The sequence below is a fragment of the Fukomys damarensis genome, unplaced genomic scaffold (assembly GCF_012274545.1).
Source record: "Fukomys damarensis isolate Sample0158 unplaced genomic scaffold, DMR_v1.0_HiC HiC_scaffold_25, whole genome shotgun sequence".
In the NCBI taxonomy this organism is placed as follows: domain Eukaryota; kingdom Metazoa; phylum Chordata; class Mammalia; order Rodentia; family Bathyergidae; genus Fukomys; species Fukomys damarensis.
In genome coordinates this window covers 14691488-14718053 of record NW_022900937.1, presented here as the reverse complement: position 1 = coordinate 14718053, position 26566 = coordinate 14691488, and the positions used below count along the sequence as shown (strand labels likewise).

The 26566-nt window shown below is 41.2% G+C and overlaps 1 protein-coding gene across 7 annotated transcripts in view; it reads right to left on the bottom strand.

The window, feature by feature from the left end:
• Tln2 (talin 2) overlaps positions 1-26566 on the bottom strand; it is a 392497-nt gene that overhangs the window by 208029 nt on the left and 157902 nt on the right. For all 7 annotated transcript variants that reach the window (XM_033756129.1, XM_033756128.1, XM_010641220.3 and 4 more), the window contains one exon: positions 15060-15135. The gene's annotated coding sequence lies outside the window, so the exon portion shown is untranslated. The remainder of the gene's footprint in view (positions 1-15059; positions 15136-26566) is intronic.

The following is a 26566-nucleotide window of genomic DNA, read 5'->3' as shown; positions in this document are numbered from 1 at the left end:
CTGATTCCATCCACAGGACAAAAGGCCACTTAATCCCCCATGGAGGAATCCAGTAGTCAGGACACTGATGCTGAATCACAATAGATGCATGAGGAAGGGATGCTGGGGACAGTACTGCTACCTGCTACCTTATCTAAGGAAAAGGAAATTCTGCCCTATATTCCTCTGTCATGGAACACTTCTACTGTGAAACCTCAGGGGTTCCTTTTCTATGTCATCACAACAATTTCAACCTGAAAGGGATATTTTTGAAAGAGCATGTGATGCTTTCCTAAATTCTTTCAGTTGTCAGTAGCACTGTGAAATTAAATTAAGACTAGTTAACCAGGGACATCGGTCACACCAGTTAGCCTCATTAGCAGGGATGCTAAGGGAGGGAAATTCTGCTTCCCTGTCCTCCCAGCACCTCAGCAGCAGAGCACATTTCTGCAAAGGTGTTTTGTGGACCTGGAAGCTGGGCAAACACAGTGGGCTGGCTCACGTGTAGCAAGCAGGCAGAAGCTTCAGGGCTGACCACTGGCCACCCAGCTTCTGTGCTGCCCTGGTGTCCAGCATGACTTACGCTCCACTGATTTGGGGAGGATCTCCGAGGGAACTCTGATTTGGACCTGAGTCCCAGGAAGATCTTTTTGCAAAAGAAGCTTGGGGTCTGAGTGAGCAGATGCAGTACCAGGTTCCTAACTCAACAGTCAAACACCCTGCCTGATTCTGGGATGAAGAAAGGGTTCAGGGAGGAGGGAGTATCCAGGCAGTTTAACCTCCAACCTATTCCTCCAAACTTCTCAAGGATGCCAGGAACACTCACCTCCTGGGTTAAATCTCCTCCAGCTTTAATTCCCTAGAGCTGACTCTGTTGTGTCCAATACAGGAAATGTGATCACTAACGAGAAGCTCTATGTTGTTACTAGATTATTAAATTTGTAAAATATTAGGTATAAAATACTCAGCCACAAAGGACAAAGAAACAAACTCAATTTCTTTAATTATATTTTGATATAATACTATTTAGCCAAGGATAATTCATATAAACTATAGTATCGCCAGATTTTATAGACCTAAACTTATACTGGAATTCATCTCATTCATAAACATGAGAGAACTTGACCTAGTTTCTAATATATTCAGCTTCTTTTTGTCTACATTAATCTGCAGTGACATTTTAAAAGTTGCTCTAATAATTTCCATTATATGAAAATGTACTTTTCATTTATATCAGCTTTGATTATCCTCCTACAAACAAAATGTTATTTTCTCAACAGTTAGACCGCAAATGTAGTAAGAAATAAGACATATAATACCACTGATAGAAAAGCTCACCTTTGAACAGCCTCAGTATTGCGTTTCTGGCTAGGGGGAAAAGGCAGGAGAAGGAAAAAGCAAGCAAAGCTAAGATAATTCCAAGCTAAGTCCATGCAGTGTGGGACAGTGGGTTTAAGCTTTCTCTGCATACAATCTGTGGGAAGTTACTGAACACAGCTTTCAGAAATAAACATATAATATTACAGCGACATGCGGATAACCATGCTTATAGCAGTACAACTCAAAACAGAGAAATCTTGGAAGCAGCCTTATATCCATCAACAGAAGAATGGATAAAGAAAATGTGGCATTTATATACAGTACAAGGGAGTATTACTCTATAATAAAAAAGGATAATTTGAGTTATTTGTATAAAATTGTTTGCACGTTGAGAATAAAATGTAAAATGAAATCAATCAGACACACAAGCTTAAATATCACATAGCTTCTCTCCTATGATGAACCCAAAATATAAATAAAGTGAAAAATAAAAGAGGAACTGGGGAAAACAGGTCTTTTGCAAAAGGAAAGGGAATCAAAAGAGGTGGAGGGAGGAGGGGATGGGGTCTAAAAAAAAATAAATGAGCATAAATTCTGTAAAAAGTAACAATGAGCTACATGCATCCCGACAGTTTTCCAATCTCCAATAATAAAGAAAAAATCTATAATACATTTCTATGCGTGCTTGCAGCCATAACTCCACTGTAACCACTGCCGATCTCCAGAATGCACACTCTGCCCCCATAGAATCCTCTGTGACAGATATCTACAACCCTTCTGAGCAGGTCACTTTTATACTTAAGAATTGTGTAGGGCTCCCAAATACCTACCATAGAGGTCAGCACACTGTGGCCCAGAAGCTATGAATTTAAAAATGGTTTTTACTTTGTGTAGGGAATCAAACCCAGGGTCTCATGTGTGCTGAGAAATTTATATGCTCTAACACTGAGCCGCACCCCTAGACCCCAGTATTTATATTCTTAATGGCTAAGGAAAAAAAAAATAACAGGAATCATGCATAACACATGAAAATTATCTGAGATTCAGAATTTAGTGCCAACAAATCAAGTTTAACTGGAACACAGCCACACCTATTCATTAATGGTCTATGGCTGCTTTCTGTGCTCCAGAAGCAGAATAAAACATATGCCACACATACAGTAGCCTAAAATGTTTACAATTTAGTCCTTTATCAGAAAAGATTATAAATCCCAGCCTGCAGTGCAAAACCCATTGGCCTCAGCCTGTCGATGCTGGTCACTGAAAACTGGAATCTTTCCAGACTTCTTTAAGCCTATTTACTTCTACTCCAAGACATAGTGTCTATTTCATCAAAATGTTCTCCTGTTTCTTCCAAACATTGCTCTCTCTCTTTCCTGCTCCAAAGCTGTGTATAGTCCCCATGGTCTGTGGTCACACTTCTTTCTCTTTATAGAAAGAATATGTACATTTCATTTCCATGAGGCTAAAAAAAGAATAATTTTAAGAGAACCAAAGCTCAGAAGTATTCAGAACACTACAGGATGGAAACCACCCAAATGTCCATCTGTGGGAGAACAAGGTGAAAAAGCTAGAAGAAATTCACGTAAAGAGGACAGGGCAGCCGCAAGAAGGAAGGAGTTCAAGCTCTGTACACTGCCCTGGAATAAGAACCAGGGCAGAGTGAGTGAAAAAAACAAAGCTACTGTTCACCTAAGAAGGGAAGGAGATGCAAATATGGGACCATGCACTCATTTGCTTAAGTATAAACACAACGAGGAAAGACCACGGATTTTCCTCAAGTGCTACTTAGGGAGTAGGAAGAAACAGGATGGAGAGAAGACTTGGTTAAAAGTAAATCTCCTTTTGCAACAGGCTGAATATTGGTATCACTCAAAAATTCACAGGAGATCGGGTCACAGGCTGGGGCCCTCATGAATGCAGCTAGTACCCGCGCCCCTCCTGCCATGTGAGGGTACAGCTGCAAGGCACCGCCTATGTCCAGAAGTGGATCTCACAAAGCACTGAGTCTATCTAAGCCTGCAATTTCCAGCTCTCAGAACTGTGAGAAACAAACTTCTGTTATTTATAAGCCACTTACTTGATAGCATTCTTAGTACAGCAGCCCAACTAGAGAAGAGATCTCTAAGTAAGCTTTATATTACAGATGAGACTTTGGAACCTTGATGATATTGTACATAATTATTTAAACGTAAATGAGGAAAAAGGAACATCTAAAAACAGAAAATAGAATTAAACCAGTGAAGCTAATTACATATCAAGCTGACTGCAAACCACAGAGAGAAGTTTTCCAAATATCTTTCAAAGGAAGACTGTGTTGTATATGTAGCGGGAGACAAAGAAGATTAAAAAAAAAAATCACAGTATCACTTACAACTAGGATTTGGGGCATAGATGCAAGAGTATAGAAACAAAACTCATGAAGCTAAGTACAAGCCCTGTACACTGGAATTCCACTTGGCCTTATTAGTATGAGCCATTCATTTGTTTCTCCCCTGACCTCCAAGTTCCCTCTATCGAAAAGATGCAAACACAGTGATGAATCTACTGCAATAAACATGCCTAGTGCCTATACTGTGCCTTCTAGATAATCAAAACCACAGCAGAACTGGCAGATCAAAGACTGAGGTAAGAAACAGGTTAAACAAGTGTGTCATAGTCTGTCCACCAAAAAATATATAAAATATTCTAAAAATGCAAGAATCATGTCAAAAGGTGACATGTTTAAAAGATTAGAGGTATACATCTAAAAGATTAAATCAATCTATCTACCTATCTACGATTTTGAAACAGGGTATCACAAAGTTGTTCAGGCTGGACTTGAATTTGTAATCTTCCTGCCTCAGCCTCCCAAGAAGCAGGGATTACAGTGGGAGATGTTATATACAGTTCAGTAAAAATCTGAAACTACAACACATCAATTATATTTACACTAAAATAAATAAAATCTCAGTGATCATCTTTGGAGTGTGCTACTAAGTAATCAATTCATTGTTTGAAAATGAAAAGAAAGTGTCAAGCATTTTTTCCTGATTTTCCTACATGAACCACAGAGTAAACTGATAGTCTTTTTTATAGTCTACTACATAAACAAAAAAATATAGTCACTACACATTTCTTAACGAAAACATAGAGTGCCCATGATGTACTCTTGCCTAAACAAACACACAGACTGATGGTTTTGAATGTGACCAAGCTTTGAGATTTTACAAACTAAGCCTTGTAAATTTAAAGAACAGAAGAACCTGTTAAGGGATAGGGATTTGGCTCAGTGGTTCGGCCACTTCCCTCACAAGCGCAAGGGCCCAAGTTCAATCCCCGGTACCAAAAAAACCAAAAGAGAAGAACAAGTTAAACAGGATAATGACAAGCAATCAAAATCAGGACTGTGGTGGTGCACGTCTGTCATGCCAGCTTCTCAGGAGGATGAGGCAGGAAGATCACAAATTTGACCACAACTTGGAACAACTTAGCAAGGCTATATATATCTCTTAAAAAATAAACAATAAAAAAGGATGGGGAGAGCTGTGTAAAACTCGGTTACACACTCCTCTCAGCCCCAGCACTGCTGACATTTCTGGTGAAGTAATCCTCGGTTATGTGCAGCGCTGTGCACTGCAGGGTATTTAGCAGGAGACGGCAGTCACATCTCCCAATTACGATGACCAAGTGCGTCTCCAGTCACTGCCCTATGTTCCTACTCAGGAAAGAAGGGCGGTCTCTGAGACAGCTGGTTCCAAAGGATAACAAATAAACAAACAAAAAACAACAAATCAACTGAAAGGTGTGGGGGGGGGTGAGGTGAAGAGAAATCTTACAGACTGAAATAGGATTAGACTCTGCAAAGAGTATAAACCTTATCTGGACCCCAATTCAAAGAACTTACACACACACACACACACACACACACACACACACACAATATAGAACATTTCAACCTTATTGGCAATTTTCACATTTGAAAGAAAATGAAAAAAATATCTTTACCCACAATCCCACAGTACTTCAAATCCTAAATTTCAGACTTATATGCTGAAATAGTGACTAGAACTCCTAAGAGAGCTGGGCACTATGACACTGCCTGTAATCCCAACTACAGAGGAGGTTCATGAAGGAGGCACGTCAATTAAGGCCAGCCTGGGCAACTTAGGGAGACCTTGCCTCAAAAAGGAACTAATACCATAACAAAGACGTGCTTCAAAACACCGAGCGACGAGAAGGAAAGGTTTAGATGAAGTAAAATGGCCTCAGAATAGTCATCATTGAGGCTGGGAGGTTGCGCGTGGTTCGCCGTGTAACTCTGATACATCTGAGTTTCCATTAAAATCAAAGTATACATAAACAAATCCTCTACCTGCACCTCCTACCGGATGCTCAAGAGCAATTGTGACTACAAGGGATTTCGGCCTCCGGTGCTGAATCTGGAAGTTTACCTCTAAGGAAAGTCTGAGTGCTCCCCTGTAATCTTCCTCCCCCGAGGAAGCCTCCACCCAACCGCACCCCTCCCGGGCTGGCCCACATCCTCAACTGCCCAACTCAAGGCTTCACCTTGTAGGGGAGACAAATGAAGTTCGACCTTGTTTAACCCACAGTGCTCAGCAGTCTTTTTGGATGAAAGCAGTAAAAACTCACACCCCAGAGCCCAGAAATTCGACTTTCTCTGGAAACTTACACTACCCCACTAGCAATATCCACTTCATCCTCTGAACCATCCACTCATTTTGCTACTTGCCACAGAGCCCTGTGCTGAGAGAATGACGCTCATGTGTTTTTCTGCTGCCCTGCAGATTTCTTTCCTTCCTCTTTAGGGTGTCGCATCTAGTTCTTCTGGGAAGAGCAGCCCACAGACAGAACAAGGGCCTTGCTCTCATTTTACACAGCTGCTTCCCTGAGCTTGCAGCAATCTCTCCAAAGGGACAGCAAAGGCACCAAGCATCCTGGACCAGCTAGGTGCCAGAGCCAGAAGTCCAGCAGGAGACACTGAATCATTCTTCATCCTTCAGAGGCAAATAAACTGATGAAAACATAAGTGTTAGGGGAATATTCCGGATTCAGTAATTTAAAAAAAAGACTTTAAACTTCATTTATCTCCTTTTCTGCATGAAGAGTGTTGGGGTGGGGGAAGGTCCGTCTCCAACTTAAATTGTCCAAATGCTGTCAATCAGTTCACCGTTCCTCTGTTCCATTCAGATAGAAATCATGCACTGGAAAACGGTAGCTCTGTTAGCAGCCCTGGTCTTTGATTAACAATGGCTCTCAGTTCACAGTGTTACAGCTGGGCCCCAATGGCCCTGGTCAACACCAGTTAATATTGCCAGTTGCTGGCCTCCGCAGCCCATCTGCTGGTCTCTGTTGGCTGCTAGACTCTGGAGCTCTCCAAAGGTAATAGCCCCAAGTGTTTACTGCTCTTTTTAAAGCCAATGGTCTTGTTCATACTATACCGAATAAGAATCCAAATAGATTTACAGGACTTTCTGAGCCCACATTACCACAGAAATAAATCATGAGCAGATTAATAGGAATAAGGCTGTATTTCAATGGGACCTCTGCTGCAGCTAGGGTTGGGGGCTGATGCACACGAAAGAGCCCTCCTGGACCAAGAGAAGAAGTGCAAGGGGTATGCGGCCTATGTAGCAGCTGAAGGGCCATGACTGGCCCAAATTCAAGCCTGTGGTTGGTCCAAAGGAGAGCCTACCGATTAGTCCAAATTCAGTTCTACTGGTTGTTTCAAATTCAAGCCCACTGGTCAAGCCGGACGCCACCTAGAACAGGTGTGAGGTTTCCAAGATACTTGGAGCAGTACTGGGAAGCACCAGCTCTTCAACGACAGCTATGTGAGACAGGAGGCTAAAACAAGGAGTTTTAGAAGGGCTATTTCTTTTCACCCCTTACTGGAGTTTGGGGAGGGCAGGGATGTTAGTAACAGGCCCACGTCCATCCCTGATGTCTGCCACATTAGAGGTGATGTCCCCACTGCTTCTTCAGCATACGGGATGGGGCTGGGGTGGAGACCATGGCAACACCATTGGAACCCCCGTGTCAAGGCAGCCAGGAGCAGCCGGAAGTAACCTTAGGTGTGATATGGGGAGAAGGGGCACACACTGAGGCAGGCCATCCCAGTCCCTCCTCAGGGGAGCCTGGGGAAGAAGGGAAGTAAGGGGAAGGGGCAACAGTCACCCACTGAAACACTGGCCCCTCCAGCCTCTATAGAAAAAAAGAGGAGAAGCAGATACTTTTCTGTTTCACAAACACATTTAAACATATAAATTTAACATCTTTCCAGACCCTGGTAGCCACCATTCTACTCTACTCCCATGCCTTCAACTTTTTAGATTTTACAGGTAAGTCAGAGTGTGTAGTATTTTTCTTTCTGTGCTTGGCTTCTGTCACTTAATATTAACTGCCTTTAATCACTTTTACCCAAGTTTCACTAATTTTTACATCTGTAAATACGAGAGATCTTTGTATAGCAAAGCCAAAATTGTCTCACGAAGCTCACAACTCTATTGACTCAGCAGCACTGTATTCTATCATAAAAAAATTAATCAACAGAAATAAAACGAAAAAATACCAAGTTCGAACTACACTGCTGTAAGTTGACAGTAGGGGAATCTTGGATTGCTGACCAAGAAATGTGTAATGTCACCCTTGGCTACCCATGACCTCCACCTAACCCTTAGGACTGGACTATGCTATGGTCAAGTATCTGCTCCATAAGGAAATATGGCCTGGCTCTAATGATTTTCTTCTTCTTCAATCCTCTCTCAGACCAGAAACATAACAGATCGAGGTGTTTGGAATATCAGCACCATTTGCACAAAGGTTGCACATCTTAACACCACCACTTTGACCTAACAGAGAAGTAACAAGGAGAGACTGTCCATAGCCAAGCACTTCTCAGCGTGCTGTTCAAACAAGAACAACTCCTGGGTGACAAGCCTGTCCAGAGGCTCCAGGCTCCACTCCCAGGCTTTGTGTGGAATCCGCATGGTGAGGAGGGCAGACAGGTCACAGTGAGGAGAAGGGAGCCACACCAGCATTGCAGGAGGGACTTGTCTCTCCCAGCTACCTGCCACACCTGTTACTACCACGGTAGGGAACTTACCAAATATAATTGTGCAAAATGACTGCTAGTACTGCATTAGGGACAAAATGGAAGTGTTAAAACTGAAGGTAATTTTTTTTCCCAACCTTTCTTCCGAAACAATGACAAAAGTACATCACATATTAAAAGAATCAAAGGTACTTCACTCACACACAAGTACTTCAGGCTGTAAGAAAACACTCAGCACAATAACAACCACTGATAAGGCACTTTTTGCCCACATACCAGCAGTGCTGCTAAGAGGCCCTACTTCCCACTTCTGATTCACTAAGAGAACAGGAACAGTTGGAGGTTTCCCAGTCTACATACAGAAGAATCATGTACAATGAGCTCCTGGTCCCCATATCAAGGAGAAGGCTATGAATCAGGCAGGGGAGATTCTTTCCTAGAGCAGCAGCTATCTTCTGGGAACTTTTGAGAAAAATGTGTAAGACACACCAGAGACAAGAAGTCTTCCCCAGCCTGTGACACTGCAGTTGGCCACCATACCCCAAACTGGCCCAGTATTCAAGATGTCATTCCATTGGGATTCTCAGAAATCACTCTAGAGGCCAACATTTTTGAATGTGAAATCACAATGATCACAGCTGTTCTACGGGGCCAGTGTGAGGTTTCGAAGAGACGCTAGACTTTAAGAGCCCAGGCAGCAAATTCATCAGGTCCTCTTTAAATGGTGATGAATTAGAAAGACACCTTCACACACCAGGGCTTGGCCTGTTTTGCCAATTACAACAATGACCCTTTTTGGTTGGCCACTAGCAGCTGTTTGAAGATGCACAGCACGTCTGAATATTAAACTGCCTGGGGTTCCAGGAGGGGTAGGGGGGGAGGCCTTAAAAAAATATGGATTCCTAGGAGACAAGATGAGATTAGAGAAGCTTAAGGTTGTTTTTGAGACAGCTACATAAAAAGAATCCATACAGATAAACTCGACCCAGAGGCAAAAACATAAGGATATCAGGCTAAGAGGGGAAGGGACAGGGATCCAACTAGGCTCCAATGAGAACAGCAGCTAGTTAATTAGAATGAATACTACTTATTGGTTTCTTTTTTTTCCGCTTTAGTACTAGGGATCAAATTCAAGGCCTTATAGGCACAGTGCCACTGAGCTAAATGCCAGCCCTACTTATTGGTTTCACATATTCAGAATCTATAGAAAAGTCATACAAACCCACTGAAACTAAACAACAGAATGCAAACAGGTATTATCAGCCCTTAGAATATAAAATTAAAAGCACAGTGGCCTGAAATCGAGGAGTTAAATGGAGACAGGTTGGTGCACATAAGAAATAGTATTTAGGACACAAAGTAAGAATCAGAGGCTGTGGGTATCTTCCGAGGAAGGCCTGAAGTGTGAACCAGCCCTAGGGAAGAAGAGAGACAGAGATAGTGAGAGTGAGCTGGTCAGGGATCACAAGATACAAAGAAACAGCCTTTAAAACTGATAAAATGAGAAACAGCGCTACAAGCATAATAGTTATATATGTGGAAATCACCAGTAGTTAAAAAGAACTACAGAAAAGAAGTAGTTGCTTCTCAAAAGCAGGATTAACTGAAGGAAGGTAATAAGGCAAGGCACAACTGTTTTTCATCATAAAATATTCTGCAATGTTTTCTATTTTTAGTCATTTGTATATAATACTTTGATTTAAAATTGTTAAAATATTCTGCTACTGATTTTTAATTGACAAATGAAATGGTATACATTTATTGTGTGAAAAAATTTTGAAATATGTATGCAAAGTGAAATTAACAAACTGAACATTAACATACGCATTACCTCACATACATAAAATCTATTCTCTCATCAATTTTCAAGAATATAATACACTACTAAGGATGTTAATAATGTCACCACATTGTCCAATAGATCTCTAGAATTTATTCCTCCTAACTGAAATTATGTGTTCTTTGACCAACATCTTTTATCCCCTGGTAACCACCACTCTGTTCTTTACTTCTGTGAGTTCAACATTTTTAGTTTCCCACATATAAGTGAGAACATACAGTACTTGACTTTCTGTGCCTGGCTTACTTCATTTAACATAATGTTCTCTAGATTTGTTGTAAAAGACAGATGTTCTTAAAGCCAATAGTATTGCACTGTGTATAAACAGAACATTTTCTTTATCCACTGATGGACACTTAATGTTGATTTCATCTTGGATAATGAATAATGCTTCAGTAAACACAGGAGGGCTAATATTTTTGGCATTTCACTTACTTGGGATACATACCCACTAGTGGAATTGCTGGATCATACTTCTCTTTTAACTTTTGGAGAAGCTCTACACCATTTTTCTTAGTGTCTACATTAATTTACATTCCCATAGATGAGGACTCCCTTTTCTCCACATCTTCTCCAATACTTGTTAACTTTTATCTTTTTGGTAACAGCTATTCTAATAGGTGTGAAGTAATATCTCATTGTAGTTTTAATTTTCATTTCTCTGATGATTACTGATTTGGGGTACTTTTTTCAAATACCCTTTGGCCATTTGTATGTCCTCTTTAGAGAAATATCTATTTAGATCCTTTCCCCATATTTTAACCAGTTTATTTTGTTACTGTTGAGTTGTCTGAGTTCCTTATATATTTTGCATATTAATCTTGCACCAAAGGTATGGTTTGCAAATATTTTCTCTGTGTATTTTTTCTTCAATGTTTTCATCATTCTTTTGCTTCAGAGAATTATTTTAGTATGATGTAATCTCATTTGTCTAGTCTTTGCTTTTCTTATCTTTGATTTTGGGTTCATACTTTAAGTCTGTAAGACTTTCTGCAGTACCAGAGGTCGAACCCAGGATCTCACAAATGCTAGGTAAGTGTCCAACAATGAGCTACATCCTCAGAACCTAAGCCATTTCTGACTGACCTTTGCATATGGTGTGAGGTAAGGGTATAATTTCATTTTTCTGTGTATTCATATCCACTTGACCCAAGACCATTCACTGACAAGACTGAAACCTTGTCAAAAGCCAACTGAATGTAAATGTGTGGATTTCTAGGTTCTCTGTTCTGTCCCACTGGTCACCCTGTTTTCAACACAGCAACAGTCTGTTTTGGTTGCCACAGCTTTGCAACATATTCGGAAGCATGATGTCTCTAACTTGGTTCTTTTACCTTATTCATACTTTGATTTTAGAGTCTTTTGTGGTTTCATTCAGATATTTCCCATGTTTAGACATATGCAGGCAGTACCTGGACTTAAACATTTTTGAATAACAGATTTTCCATATGGTCATGGTATGTAGATAGGTAAGTTAATTAGATATTTGGTAGGCAGTTAAACAAGGCTCGGCCCCATGAGGAAAAAACAAAAGAAGACAATGCAGCCAACATGGAGGACAATCAGGACACATTCAATGAAGGCCAGCACTGTAAAATGCATCACACCCCTGAGCCTCCCCTAACGATGATTAGCAGTGATTGATATTCTAAACAGGTATCAATCACCTGGGTGGGGGACCAAGATCTTACCCACCCCTTCCAGGAAAGATCTTTGACCCAACCCTTACCAAAAATCCTTGGATGCTTGCTTTTGCATCCCCACTGGATCTCCATTTAATCAACATTACCTAAGCAACTATACTTGCCATAATCTTAATGGTTGTTCATAGTTTTGCTCACCTTGTGATTTCTCCTTAGATCAATATTACCTTAGCAGCTATACCTGTAAACTTACTAATTGACTATAGTTTTGTACCACCTTGAACCTACCTCACCTCTTGGCTTTGTCCCATAAAATATCTTTGAGAAGTTGGGATAGTAGGTAACCCATTTTCCCATTCCTCTTCTGTCTTACACAGAAGCTATCTTTCTCTCAATAATTTTTTTCTACTCTTAACTTCCATTGTTCCTAGAATTCTTTCTTGAGTTTTAGAGAACAGGAACTCATGCTTCAGATATCTAGCAGGTTTGGGAATTACATCTATTCTTGCTATATCAATGGTTGAGATGACATCTCTAGGATTCTTATTGACCTTTACCAGTTTACACAGTAGTGTACTGACACCTTTGCCCCTGGCACACAGTGGGTTTTTATCTTAATTTTAAAGTTTAAACTCTATAACATACCAGTTATCTCATGAATTTGCAAAGCTGTGCAATTCTGATTTGTTACAAACAATACAGGATGGCTTTGATGATCAATTTGGACCTTCTGGAAATGGGATGTCACAACTAGAGAATAGTGATTTTGTTTTCAAGGATCAAGTTCGAAAGGAGAATATTTAAATGTAGGCATTAAGTATTCTAGAGTCACTGAATCCATAAGAGTCAATCAAAGATTAAATCTTAAGTTCTCTAGTAGGATTTTTAAAAATTCAAAATAAGTTAATTGAAGAACACAGCCCCAAACCTCAAGAAATAGTACATCCTATTACACCATAGATTAATAAGTTCAATTATGAAAAAGTCTGAAAACTGCTATTGCTGTCCAGAAATATTAAGAATGGAGAGCAGAGCAAAGACCCCAGCACAGGCCTAAGACTCCTGGCCAACAAGACAGAGCTAACTGGGGCTCTCAGTCATTCAGGAGCCTGCAAACAGAAGGGTCTGATGATGCCTACCATCTTCAGGAAGAATAATCCTACAAAGTGACAGATAGGATGGCCAAACGACAAAAGTATGTAATAGATTATATTCTTAATGAAGAAAAGGAAGCATAGGAACAACTTATATTTACTGATATCAGAGCCCTGAAATGACTGGTACAGAATGATAAACATCTACATAGATCTTGCTTTAAATTTTCCAGATTTAGTACCCTTCCCTAAACAACAGTGAGAACAAAAAACTCCTGGGGAGCCAAAACCAATGTTTTTCATTTCAAATAGGTTTTAAAATATTTTTCTTCTAAGCCTACAGGGAACACAGAGATAAAATCAGAATATTACATTTATTCTCAAATCTACAATATATCACAGGCCATTAAATAAAATGCTAAACAAATCATTTATCATTCCCCAAGCCATCTATCAATGTCTTTCCTCTACACACACACACACACAAACACACACTCACACACCACTCACATGTATATATCCCTTTAAAACATCACATTTATTTCTGTGAATCATGGCTGTCTCACACTGTTAACTGCTCATTCTTACAAGATCTCACCCAGAATGCCCTGGCCTTCTGAAAGGCTCCAGAATATGATTGATTGGTTGCATTGTTCATTCATTAAATTTTATGCAGTCTCGGGCTGGTCCAGATCCCTTAAAGCAATTCTCTTTCCTTTGGTTTATGTCAAAATAAAAGCCCTATGCCAGCATTTCTCATGATTTTATATACTTTCAGAAATGTCAAGATTCCAGGCAATCTCCTTCTCCTATATATTGAAGATAAGTGTTTCTGCTGCTTCTGTGAATTGATACAGCTTTTTCCTAAAAGGGGCAGTGAATAAACATTCTCAGGGCAGAGGCAGCCAGTGAAACACACCAATCAGGCTGCAAACCAAGACTAGGGAACAGAATAGAAAGCAGCCAGGTATGTCGGTGAGATCTCATTTTAAGTTTGCCAGAAAATAGGAATGTTACCATTAAACTAGAAGTCACTGAGGGAGGACATCCAAAGGACTGAACCACCATGCCCCGCAGTCAACACAAACTACGAGGAACCTCTGTGTGCTCCACAAGCAGCCACGACGGTGTGGCATCCTGGCAAGGGGGACTTGCTCTTCCTCCCTCACATTGTTTACTGTCAGTCATTCAGTCCCTTATTTCCCCAACCTCCCACCCACCTTAGAGGCACATCCTCAGCCCCTGCCCCAAGGACAAACAAAGAGGAACCAGTTTTCCATTCTCTAAAGAGCACAGCACCAGATGCCACCTAACAGGCTTCTTTCAGATCTGCGATCCCAGGAAAAGCATGGATCTGAAGCTTCCTATCCACTCTCAGATCGACCCTTTAGCCAGGCAGGACCACAGAGCTGCCTCTGCAGGCACTGTCCGTCCACCCAAGGGGCCCCATGAGATCCTGTCAAAGGGGCTTCTGACTGTGCCCTTGACCAATGCCCAGCCTTGAGCTCCTCACCTGTGAAGCTGGCACCGGTCTCTGTGGAGTCTGGCATTTGGCCAGCCTTCCTTGGCTCTCAACTGTACCCCCACCGTCCTGTCAAAAATCACTTTCCAGGGGCTGCCCCACAGGGTGAGGAGGAAGAATCCTATGCACATTCACCAGCCTGCTGCAAACACTGTCAAGTTTCATTTCTACATGGACTGCAGGGTAATCCACAGCTCATTTCATGTTCAGAGAAATGAACCATTTTTACTTGAGGTTTCCAACAGAACAATCCCTCCCCTTGAGCTTGACCATGTTAGCTGTCACAGTATTTTCTGAAAATAAGCAGTATGAAAATAGGGTGCATTTTTTTTCCTGTTTGGGAGGAGCAGCACGGTTTTATAGGCAGAAGCCTCTTTAGCAGTCACACATCCGAGCATTTCCCAAATGCCAGTCCTCAGACCAGGGCTGGTGACTCCATGGCTAACTGTGCGAGGTATGCAAAAAAAAACAAGGAAGAGGTGGGACGAGAGGAGAGCTTTTACAATGATAAAGACTAATTGGTGGCATTCCTACTCTTTCAGTATCAAAATATTTCTTCTTTCATGAAATGATGTCACTAGATTCTGTTTTGTCTTTTAAGACTCACCTAAGTTTTCCGTTTATGTGGAGCTGATTTCCTTGAAGAGACCCTGAAGCACGTGAGGCGCCTCCAGCAGCAATACCTAAAACAATAACAAAAATCATCAGAACCAAACAACAGCAACAACAACAACAACAACAACCCCTCAATCTATACATTTGGTCGTTTCCCCCACACTAAGCACCAAAGGAAGTAACTCAGGAAATGATGAATTTCCGCAGCAATACATGGGCTGGGAATTTGCTATATCCACAGGGAATTGAGGTCCCAAGGCACTTATTTCTAAGACCAAAATTATTTTACTGTTGGCAAAGAAGCAGAACACCTTTCTTCCTCCCCTTCCCTGTGGTAGGCGGGCTTTCATAGCTTTGAACATAAACAAAGCCAAATATATACGGCCCCTTTTCTGCACTTCCTATGCTCCTAAAACAATCTCAGCTCCCCATACCTGCTTTAAATTATTTACATCACCATTTTTATGTTGTTTACTCCCCCCTATTTATTCCTTCAACATGTATGTGAAAGGGTCCCTTCTTGTTTTAGCAGTTGTTATATCCTTCCCAGTTCTAAGGCACTGGGAATTTTCATCATCTAGCACCTTGCTCCATGCGAATACACCTGGAAGGAGAGAAGTACCACACGCAACTGCAGAAACTGACAGAAGAGCCACCATGGTTAACAAACAGGAGACGGGGTGAGAAGATTTGTAGTGACACCAAGAATGCTCACAGGAAACACACTCCAGGATGTCACCAACTCTGGGTAAGTGTGAATGACTAGTTAATAAGTGATACTGGTTACCAATTTAGGGCCACAGAAAACCAACATTTCTCCCTCTTTAAAATTAAATAAGAGTACTAGTATATTTACCTGAATGGTTTTATAACATGGAGATAAGAAAGACGTATTTAAGCACGACACCAAAATTTGAAACTATTAAAGATTAAAATATTTGGCTGACTACATAAATTTTATAATCTGAATTAAATGGCAAAAAAAAGACAGTTTCAAAAAACACAAATTTTTGGAAAAAATAAAGTAGAAAAATATTTAAACATGAGGCATAAAAGGTTGCTATCTTTATTTTGTAAAAATGTCATTAAAATAAGGAAATTAAATACTCCCTTCAAAATTGACAAAGCCAATTAATAAGAGTCCTAAGAAATCTAATAGAATGAACATATGAAATGATAATGACTAACAAAAAGATGTTACTTCAGAAAACTGAGATCTTACTCTCTTCATTAATCAGATTAATAAAGACATTAAAGATTGGTACCAGGCATAGTGGTGCATTTCTGTAATCCCAGCACTTGGGAGTCTGTAGCAGGAGGATCACCAAGAGTTCAAGACGAGCCTGGGCTACATAGTGAGCTCAAGACCAGCCCATGCTACATGGCATGACCTTGTCTCAAACAAAACAAAACAAATCAGATGTCAAAGACTGATGATAACACCTAATGCCGTGGACACTTTTCATGTAAAGTGAGGACTCTAGCCACTTGGGCAACTGGGTCAGCAGAAATGGACACCCACTTCTAAGAGTCTGCTCACAGGGTCCACCGTGGAGTAGAAAGATGGATATACAAGGCATTGTCTCTACCATTATACCTTGGTACTCGACTGCTTTCAAACTCACTGAATTTGGTACTCAACACATTTTGCTATTCGTTTTGATATTTGATTGGAAAAGTAGAACACGTTGGTGTCCACTGTCTCATGCTCTGCTACTCTTTCCAGCCAAAATAATTTGCCACTTGTCATTTTGGGCACACACTGCAGCTCCCAGAATCAGTTAACAAGTACAAAGGTAACAGCTATAATTACAAAAAGAAGGGCTAGGGGTATATAGCTCCATGACAGAGCACATGCTTAGCACACAATTCCTAGCATCACCAATTGTTTTAAAAGGTATTATAATTATGAAAAGACAAACATCCATAAAGGGCCCACCAATAAGTGAAATGTTAAGTAAACTACTTAACATGAAAGCAATGATAGAAATCTATTTTTACTAATAAGAAAAGACATCTATGATATACTTCTGAGTGAATAAATAAGTAAAATAGATTAGTATATGTACTATGATGGGAGGGGGATGAAGTCTGGATGTCCAGGGAGAAAGCAAGAAGCATGTAATAGTCAATACTGGTTATCAAAATTTTAGATGGTTATATATATATATATATATATATGTATATATATATATATATACTCCACATAATGAGCACGAACGACTTTTCTGAATACAGTATAGCTAGGTAACTTTAAATATCATGCGCAAAAGTTAATAAACTGCATAAATTCTAATTCTGTCCATTTTGCTTATTTGTCTTACTAACACTGAAGTCACCTGATGCTCATAACTGGGGAGTTGCTTTCCTCACCTCCAGCTCCCCTTCACTCCCAAGAGCCACTTCATCCCTGCCCTGAAGACCCTAAGTTACCCCTGCATCCTTATGATAAACCTTTTCCCCAGGCTGACAGGAGTGTTACTTAGGATCAAAGGAATCCTACTTCATGCAGGGATTCTCTTCATTTTCCATCTCTTCAATCACCCTTTCTCATTCGAAATAGAATAATAAATCTTTTTTTTTTTTTTTTTTTGGTACTGGGGATTCAACTCAGGACCTTGACACTTGCTTGGGAGGCAGGCGGCAGAGCCACTGAGCTAAATCCCTGGCCCCTTAGAATAATAAATCTCGAAGCCATATGAATGAAGATTAATCACACACAATTCAATTAATGTTTATGACTTACACCTAAAGCATGCTAAAAGTTAGCAAAAAAACTATTTTAGGAGAAGGTGGAAGGACTGGGGATTTTTTCCCAGTGGTCACCTTGCCTACATCACAAGCGGGGAAGGACCTGAGTTCGATCCTGGGTACCAAAAAAAAAAAAAAAAAGAGAGAGAGAGAAGTAGAATCATTTCTGACCAACAACAAGGGAATTGATGGAGAGACTGTATGAGAATAAAAAAAGGGAGACATAATTGTCCAGATGATCCATTCCTATGGATATTCTCCACTTTAATATGTTTAACCACTTCACAGATTTATTTTTATTGGATTATATTTACATATGAAAAGATTTTTCTCTACAGAGATTATAAAATATAGAACTATACTCCCATAATTGGACCATAATGTTCTCTTTATCTGTAGAAAACAAATTTATTCTTTTCACTGCCTTATTTGTAAAGGTTCCTGAGTTCCACTCAATACACGTATCCTCATAATGCCATAATTATAAACCTGGGTAGAAAGCCATAATTCCTCAGATGTACAAATCTTTTTATAGGTTGTTGGATGTAAAGCACAAATCTAACCCTCTTATTCTGCTGGTGGCTCCCTCTCCCTTAGAAAATTTCCTAGCATGGAGACAAAGGACAAAACCCCTATCCAATTTGAAAGATGGCCAATTGTGACACTTAGACTAAGTAAGTACCTGTGACTGCAGGGCACAACTCAGACAGTGCCTGGTGCTGGCCTGTGTCTCCTTGGTACCAAGCAGATAAACATTTGGGACTGAGATGCATGAGGATTAATGACACAAAACACTGTATTTAGGGAAGGCAGTAAGTAGCACAGTGAGGAGTGACATATTTGATGGTTTGACCATTTGCTAGTCATTTGGTCTTGACCTCTCTGTGCCTCAGTTTCCTCTGCTGTAACAATGCCAATAGAAAGTTTGAAGGAGGTTATGCACCTAATGGAATCAGAAACAATCAACAGTCACTGAGCTCAGCTGAGCTCCAGCTCAGTGGAAAGCACGGCTCAGTAGGAGCAGTGATAGGAAGGGCTCAGCAGAAACTCACTGTTGGCTGCAGGAACACAAAGGTCCTGGGGAAACACTGAGACACAGCATGTGCTATGCAGCCAAACGTATCTTTTGCTTGTTCACACTGCTGGGGATCAAACTCAGGGCTCTGTCCTTGCTAGGTAAGCACTGCTCTACTGAGCTCCCCACCCTCATCCCTAAAACTCTTATTTTGAACAATGCTAAGATCCTTCCAAGTAAGTAGAAACTTATTTTAAAGGTACTTAAGTTATTTAAGGAACCCTTGCTCACTGGAGCCTTCTATGGATCACCATAGGATAAATCACATGGCAACTCCCCATCTCATCTTTTCTGGAGGACTTCAAGAAGCACAGGTGGATATAACCAGAAGTCAGCAAAAGCTACCATCTACAGCCAGGAATTTAGCTCAGTGGTTCAGGCACCTGCCTCATAAGCTCAAAGACCCAAGGGGTTCAATCCCTGGAAGGAAGGAAGGAAGGGAGGGAGGGAGGGAGGGAGGTGAGGAGAGAGAACAAACCCCAAGGTTGCTCTTTACAAGAGGAAACATGGTCATGCTTAGCTATTTCGACATCGTGGGGATGAAATGAAAGGGATTAGGTAAAGTTCTTAGCACAATGCCTACAACCCAAGAAGCCCCACACACACACTAAATAATCTGATCAAGACCACAAAACACGCTTTTTCATAGTGAGGGTTTTATGGACTTTTGTTCTCCAAGTTTCATTTGACATACTTCCCACGGGAATGTGAGTCAAAGTTGAAGGGCACCTGAAGAGCATGTGACACACACGTCCCTGAGACTTCACTTTGTACCACAGATCCCAAGTGGTCAAAAATATGCCTGTGACAAGATTTCACCAAAGGCAGCCAACAGTGTAACACTGCGCCCAGGCTTCACTCATCTGCATGAGCGTAAGAGTCAGATAATGGCACAGATGGACCCCACGCCCATGTTCGTGCTGCTCCGAATTAACGAACATGCTGTAAAACACAAAGCAGAATGCAGTAGAGAAGACCCACTGGGCTTAGTTAACAATGAGCAGACTGTACTTTTGACTTCAAGTTACCACTAATATTTGACATGTTTATTACAAATCACTCAAGATCATAAAATCAAAGAAGCAAGGAAATAAACCAAAGCATTCTTCAATAGCCATACATGGAGAGGAGAAGAAGTCAAAAGAGAAGAGGTGAGAAATTGAGGACAAAAGTTTCCCGACGTACTCTAACTTCTACTACTTGCCAAGCATATGTCTTCTTCTTTTTTTTATGGTACCAGGGATCGAACCCGGGTCCTCGTGCTTGCCAGGCAGGCGTCGGAACTACTGAGCTAAATCCCCGGCCTGTCTGTTTTTGCTGAAACCTTGAGGACACTTTCCCCGAAAATGCAGCTCAGTGAGTACAGCCCAGCTCTGTTCAGTTAGAAGACATCTGACTCCCAGGGGAGATGCCCAATTCTCTGCCCAGGGCTTCCCCTCAAGGACTTTCTAGCGACAGGCTGGGTGCTGGGCCAGGGCCAAAGGGAACTCACTGAGGATCAAACAGGGGACATCAACACCCAAGACTTTGTAGGTGAGACATCATGATACACCTGGGCTACACAGCAAGGCTTTGTTGCAAAGAAAAGGAAGAGGCAGGGAGCAAAGAAGATGTTACTTCATCCTTTTCAAAGGAAAAAGAAATGGGTCATACCTAGTAGAAAACCTCCAGAAATCCCATTGTATTCCTCTAAATATAGCATTCTAACAAACTGGTAGGAGGTGTTACAAGCAGTAAAATACTATCAACCTGTATGTGGGGAAACACTAATTTTAACAAAATTCAAGGGATTTGTTTCTCTGCGTTGAACATTTCAGAAGCTTTAACGTGGTCGTGTTAATTATGAGTAAGGGACTCCAATCACTTACTCATGCACAGATTTCCTTATTTTTGTGGACAACATCTTAGGACAAGCGGCCTCTACAGCACTGGAAAGTAATGCTATAATTAGCTTTTATGCAAATGATTGAAAGCTCACTCTGCACCACTGACAAACGACTAAGCAAAATCCCTGTAAATAATCTGTTAATGGCACGAGGGATTGTTAAGGCAAAGCAGTGTAGCATATGTGTTTACTAGGAGGCAAGACAAGCGCTATAATTACACTGCTTTTTTCACACCACACCAAAAAAAGCAAAGTGGTACTGTGAATTCCTTATAATTCAGTGCCCTTAAGAACTTATAATGAAAAATCAATTAGTATCGTATACGAGCACAATGTAAATGCTGTGAGAACATGGACACTACTTGGTAAAGAACCATTCGTACATTCTCCAGTCCTGGAACTGTGCCAGGTACAAGGATGCTCTGTAAATATTTGACTATACAAACAAATAAATAAGCTGTTCCAAAATGCACCATTAACTCATTTTATGAAGTAGCCAAAATACAGATTCTATAGTTTTATATATGAAATTTACTTTAAAATGTTTACTCGTGTTTTTCCTTTCTCTTTTTTTCCAAAGAAGTTTAGTTTCTCCCATTCTTTGTAATTTCCACAATACAATAAGGAGGAATGTTTTTCTTTATGATTTGTGGGTTAGAAGAAACTCTGTCTATAGATTACCGTATTCAGTACATTATCACAGCTAATTGTTCCCAACAAAAGCTTAGTTAACTCACTTCTGAAAGACTAACAATTTCAATTAATCAGAGCTATGCAGAGGGCTTCCTTTCAGAGAAATAAGAAACAACTTCAGATTTTAGAAGGTGACAACTCCACCAAAAAAGCTGAAAGAAGCAACTGAATATGGAATACAGATATAAAGAAATACATTATAAATTTACACCTATTATTCTGAAAATAAGGTTTAAAATAACCTTGAGATGTTGCAATACCTTCATATGAATGAAAATATTTTTGCTATACTAAATTCACTCTGACAAAAATCTGGCAATACATTTTAGAATAATTTTGAACAATCACCCCCTCTCTCCTGCTTTACTCTCCTGTAACCCCTTCTGCCCTCCTCCCTCCCTCCCTCCCCCCAGGAGGGAAGAAAAAGAAAATAGTTTCCAATTCCAAGAATAGTGTCTACCCTTCTGCCCCTCCCTCCCCCTCTCCCCCCAGGAGGGAAGAAAAAGAAAATAGTTTCCAATTCCAAGAATAGTGTCTAATTCCGCCGTATCTGCTCAGGAACAATTAGATTAGACCCTCCTCCTCCCCAAATTTCTTTATACACGAAGTGCTCACAGTCTGGGTCTCCTGTTTAGCAATTCCTACATTCTGGCTGGAACAGATGCTATAGCCCACCTATCCCCATCTACGGCATCAGCCCCACCAGTCCCACCGGCTGCCAGCTCCCCTCCTCCACCTGAGTAACTGGCCAGGATATCATGTGGGCAAAGCATTCACTGCTCTGGTATCAAGGCCAAGTTTGTAGGCCACAATGACGTCCAGCATCCCCTTCGTCCCCTCCCTCCTGAGCTGCCCTAGCACCATGCCTCATGCCCAGAATCCTGAGCTGTTTTCTTCCAAGGGCCCTTTGATGCCAGGCCCCAAATGAGCCCCCTACGCCTCTATTCATCAGGCTGTCCATCAAAGTACACCTGCTCCAAAGACACTTCACCATATCTTAATTTCTGCAAAATTAAAAATAATTTAAATATCTGCATTCTCCCACTAGACTGTAAGCTCCCAGGGGGCAAGGGAAGTGGCTTCTCCTATATTTCTATACTCAGCCCAGAGCATAATTCTGAATACATATTAAGTGCTCGATAAATATCTGAAAGAACTTACATATATATCTTATACGATCAATAACACATGCCTATGAACATCCTCATTTGCAAAGCCTGGTTGCCTGGGTGCTAAGAGCCAGCACACTGATCAAGGAATTGGGATGGAAAAATGATGCCTTTGGGCTGCCAAATCTAAGACCTTTCTCCCTGGTGCTTCAAGATCTAAAGTAAAGCCTTCCTTTCTTTTCCTGGGGATTGGCAAGTTATTCATTCTTTTGCCACCAACCTGATGTCTTTATATACGCTTCATCCTTTTTTTTTTTTTTTTTTTTTTTGGTACTGGGGATTGAATTCAGGTCCTTGCACTTGTGAGGCAGGCGGCAGAACCACTGAGCTAAATTCCCAGCCTATATGCTTTTTTCTAGTTCGGCCTTTTGTCAGTTAAGGAAATCGATCACTTCATATGTAGGCCATCTTTTTTTTAACCTCCCAAGCAAAAAAAGCTTCCTGAGGTTTGGTAAGGGCAGACTTACAGTCCACAGTGTGGCAGCTCTTAGTGGTATAGTGAGATCAGGCCAAGAAAAATCGAGCACAACCCCGGAAGTTGGAGGCAAGTGAACAGCTTTATTACACCAGCAGACTGATCGGGGATTTCTCCACAAAGTGACCAGCTTGGAGCTGGCAGCAAACAGGTTTACATGGGTTAAGGGAAGGTGGGTGGGAACACAGAAGCAAGGCATTTATCATCAGTTCATTGGTTGAAGAAGTTATAATTTGTTTTCATGATTTCAGAGAAAAGTACACTGGATACACACACTGAGAGCAAAAGACAACGAAGGGGCATGTGTTAGGTGTGGGAGGGAGTATGAGCTGGGGTGACTCTTTACCAGTTAGGTCAGCTAGCTGCAGGAAAAACCTTTTTCTTTAAATAAAAAATCATTCAGTTTAACAACTGGAGAATAAATACAAACAAACAAAAATCTGCTCATCTATCTGTTAAGTCTCACTCACTCATTCCAGATTGGACAATGGGGACAAGCACAGAGTTACCAGCGTAGTTGGGAAGGCAGGGGGAGACATGTAGTAAAAAGAACAGGAGATACAGATTTACAAAGGATACTAGTCAGTGCTAGAGAAAAAGAAGCTATCAGGCCACAGAAAAAACAAATGTGAAAGCAGTCAATCTGTGTGACTCCAACCACATTAACACTCTGGAAAGGTAACTGTATGGAGACACTAAAAAACACCAACAATTATAGAGGCTGGAGAAAGGGGAGAATGGGCACAGGAAGCAGAGGACTTTTGGGGCAGTGAGACTATTCGGTATGATACCATCATGGGGCATCCTTGGCACTATACTGTATATTTGTCAAAATCCACAACTCCTAGAGTGAACTCTAATGGCAACTAGGGACTTTAGGTGATAATGATGTGTCAAAACAGGTTCAGCAGTTGTAACAAAGAAACCACTCTTGTCTGGGAGGTTGGGTGTTGGGGCTTTTGTACTCAGCATTCAATTCTGTTGTCTCCTATGGGGCTTCCTCACTGCAGGGCAGAGCCTGGGGAGAGGTTTGGAGTGACTGACTGGGTTGGTTTGGCCCTGGGAATGACAATGGTGGATCTGGGGTGAGGTCCCCCATCCACACTGCTAGAACTGACCCTGAGAAGGTGCATCCTCTCCACTGTCATGTTCTCTGCCACCATGACTCTGAACTCTAGGGATCATGCACACCGGGACCTCAGGATGTGCTTCCATTGAAACATAATACAACCAAAGGGCAAGAAGGGAGAATCGGAATTTCTGCAACAGTAAATCATCTGGGTTTTCCAACAGACAGAAACCCTGCCATCTGTAAGGGAACATTCCAGGTCTGCAGCTAGAAGTAGGGACATCCCACTTAGGGGGCACATGCCTAAGAACATCTTCATTCAAGCCCTGGTAGCCTGGGTGAGGACAGCCAGTACACTACAACCTAAAAGCGACACGAAGAAAGAACCATGGGGCACTGTGAAATTGCTTGTTCCTTGGTAACCTCAGACAAATATCACAAAGAAAAACATGGGGTCCTGGGAGAGGATGCTTTCACTAATCAAGACCAAATGAGATATTGGGGTATATATAATGGAGAAATCAAGGACATTTGCTTTGGATAAATAAGAACCTGTCAACACATGGCCCTGCTCAGCAGCTATTGTAACCTTCAAAATTCATCTTTAAAAGTAATTTCACCTCCCTACTATTTCTTAGCATGTGAAATCTGGTCTTCATAAATTGCCAACTAGTATATTCTCCAAAAAGCTGAATCCTTCTTTTCTCTCCCTCCTATGGCTTCATATGCATATTCATCATAGCTCATTTCACTGAATATCAAAACATCTACTAACAAACTGGGTTTTCATCATTACAATGTCCTCTTCCTCAAGATACTGTGAGAATTAATTTTTCTCCTTAGGTTCCCTCTTGGTCCCTTTTCTGTTATCCCATGTGCCCCTTTCTCTGAGCCTACTCTCCCCCATTATTTTTTCTATTCTTGCTCATCTCTGAATTTTCATGGATCTCAGAGGTTTCCCTGTTTACCACGACAACTCACGGTGCCATGTTTTCTTTCAAATCCATTGCACACACAGCAGTTCCGCCACCTGCTTTGCAAGAGCAAGGTCCCGAGTTCAATCCCCAGTACCAAAAAAAAAAAGGAAAGAAAGAAAGCGGGGGGGGGGGGAGAGACAGAGAGACAGAGAGAGAGAGAGAAAGAGAGAGAGAGAGACAGAGAGAGAGAGAAAGAGAGAAAGAGAGAGAGAGAGAGAGAGAGAGAGAGAGAGAGAGAGAGAGAAAGCCAAGCCAAGCCATAGCGCAGCTGAATGCTATAACAGGCAGCTTTGAGGGACTGCCACACAGCCCACGCAGCTCACCTGCATACACATGCGGTCTCTGCTCAAGTAAGAAAACCTCTGGCAAGTGGCCTCCAGACCTACCCTTGCTGTGTCTCTGCACAGCATTTTTAGTGTGGAACATCCATCAGATGATTCAGTCCCTACTAGTGTCAAAAAATAAACAAGTCAAACATATAAAAACTAAAACTATTATAATGAAACTGCATACAGGTGGTCCTTATATTACAATGATTTGACATACACTTTTTGAATGTGTGAGAGTGCTAAAGCCCTAAGCATTCAGTAGAAACTGTATTTAGAATGTTGATCTTCTCACGGGCTGGGGACACACAGTGTGATGCTCAACTGTAGGCTGAGGTCAATGTTCTGGGCATGGTTAGGGTGGCAAAGCTAAGCCATGATGTCTCATGGGCTGCTGTACGCACGGCTTTTGTTACTTATGACATTTCAACCACCACGGGCTCATCAGGCAACCCTGTGGAAAGTCGAGGGGCATCTGAGTCCTCACTCAATTTGACGATGACCAACTCCTGGGCACTCTGGCTTCATGCAGACCACTGCTCTGACTTCCTCCTCACACCCTCACTGAAAATACATTGAGGCAAATATCATGTAGATTACGGTTTAAATATGAATATTTTATATAACTAGCATTTTTAACCACAAAAAGCACATGAAGCTGTTTTCACTTACAAATAAAACATAGATACAGTGCTTATCAAATGAAGTGGCAGGCATCATTTTCTGTGTTCCCTTGGCACACCCAGGAAGGCACAGAGGATAGGATGCAAGGCAGGCTTAGTGGGCCTGAATGACAGTTCTTAGTGGCACAGGAGCCAGCCCGGTGACCTTAGGCAGGACGCCTCTCTTCCTGGGGGAGGAAAGTAGGGCTCAGGGCTCCATGTTACCACTCACTTGCTTACTCACAAGGTCTTGCTCCTTTCCCTCAACACCTGTCATTCCCATTACTAGCACCACTTTCTCTGGACAGAGGAACTCACTCCCTACTGGCTCTTTGTCAAAAGTAGAAAAATAAATAAATAAAAAATAAATAAATATATACATTATATATATATATATACATATATATATGTGTGTGT